Genomic DNA, 2,107 nt, shown 5'->3' with positions numbered 1-2,107 from the left:
TGTGGTCCTGAGGGCGATGACCCTGAAGGAGAAAAGCCCTGAAAGAACATGATTGTAACAGATATCATTGGAAAGTCTCCTGGTAATCTAAAACAAAAAAACAAAAGCAATTAATTAGGTAAAAAAAAAAATGAGGCATGGGGTAACTAACTACACACGTTTTCCAATCACACCAATGAGACGGATTGCTCCCGAGTTGGCAGAGAAGTGACAGAGAACCTGCTAAAACACTGCTGGAAATTGAAGAATCACACCTGGCATGGTGGCCCAGTTTGTAATCCTGGTGACTCGGGAGGCTGAGGCTGGAGAATCTCAAGTTCAAAGCCAGTCTCAGCAATTTAGTGAGGCCCTAAGCAATTGAGCGATACCCTGTCTCAAAAAAAAAAAAAAAAAAAAAGACTAGGAATGTGGTTCAGTGGTCAAGTGCCTCTGGGTTCAATCCCAATGGACAGGATTCTTTTTCTCGTACAGATTCCCAAGATGGTGCCTGTCACTGTGCTTTTGTTGGTACAAGTCAGTACCGGTTCTTCCCACTTATCACACACTGGCATAGCATAACATCCTCTGTACCCGACACTTACACTTGAGCTGCTGCACCCCCAGTTGGCCCTGCACCCAGGCATCCTCTCCCCTGGCCCTTTGCCCTCACCCTGAGACTCACCTGGGTCGGAAGAGGTCCACCTGTTCGCTATGCAAACCTGCCCAGGTTTCCTTGCCTGAAACTGCAGCGTCTGAGCACCTCTGATCTGGGTCGATTGGGGGGCGCAAAGCTCCTCTCCAGGAGAGGTGCACACTTGGCTCCCAGCCTGTCTAGGGTAGCCCTGTTCCGGGCAGCGGTCAGAAAAATGGCAGGTGGTGGCGGGAAATGGGAGGACCTGCCTGGCCTCCTGGGGAGATGATCCATGCAGCAGGGCAGCCGCTGGCCCTTGCTTGCTGGCTCAGCTTCAATTTCAACCCTGCGGGGCTGGCCTCTTCCGGAACCGCCTCCACACGAAGCCCGCAGTGGAGTTGCACCTGGAGGACTCCCAGATGCTGAGTCTAGTGGATGGGAGAGGGGATGGCTCTCCCCGCTTACCTGCCCCACCTTGTCTCGCCTATTAAGCATCCCCGGATTTACCTGCCAGGTAACTTTACAAAACGATATGCACATGGGCCCCAGAAACTTAGCCCTTAGCACTGAAGAGCTTTAACCTAATCCCTGCAGTGGCCAGCACAACTGAATGCAGCTGCTCTGACCTCCTTGGATTCAAAGAAGATAGCCCAAATCCACTCGGGGCACTGATCCCTATGAGTGGATCTGCAAGCTTTTAGTATTTTGTGTCCCTTAAAAATATATCTGTAGTATCAGCCTTACTGGTTGTTTCCGGGTTTCTGTCATTCTTTGGCTTTGCTGCTTTATTATTTTTTTTTAATCACCAATCCTTTCTTCTAACATTTTTACAGCTGCATTGTTTGCATTTAAATCCTTGACACGCACACATCAGATACTCATTTTAATTATACAACCATTTTATTTATGTTATATTGAGACATAGTTTTTTTTTTTTGTATCTGTATCGGTACATGTGGTAATTCAGTAAATATACAGAATGTGTGATAATCAAGGTAATAAGCATTTCCATCTATAGGGAAAATGGCGTGAGTCAGGCTCCCTCACCCTGATGTCCAGGAAGCAATGGTTAAGATGTCTTATTAAATTCAGGAACAAGGGTGCACGTGTTTTCTTATTTAGCTCTTGATATCATACTTGGCAAGCTGCTAGCTTCATTTTAATCCTGTATATAAACTAAATGGGACTTTCCACTTCATGGATTCCCACCCACCCATCAAATAAAAGCATGTCAGATTGCCCTTCTGCTCCGTGTACCTTCTTAGGCTGCCTGAACCTGCCTCAGATTGAAGCAGTTGTACTACACCATCTCTTCAACCATTAATTTTTCTGTGCTTGGAACATACCAGATTGTTTTAACCTACAGTTACCTACTCTGCTAAAGAAGAACCAGAACTAATTCTTCCTCTCTATGTTTTGTTACCCATACTTGAATTTCTCCGCATCCCCCTGTCTCCTTTCCTTCCCAGTCTCTGGTACCACTATCCCTTTTTGTTC

The sequence above is a fragment of the Ictidomys tridecemlineatus genome, chromosome 2 (assembly GCF_052094955.1).
Source record: "Ictidomys tridecemlineatus isolate mIctTri1 chromosome 2, mIctTri1.hap1, whole genome shotgun sequence".
Lineage (NCBI taxonomy): Eukaryota > Metazoa > Chordata > Mammalia > Rodentia > Sciuridae > Ictidomys > Ictidomys tridecemlineatus.
This window is presented reverse-complemented; position numbering follows the sequence as displayed.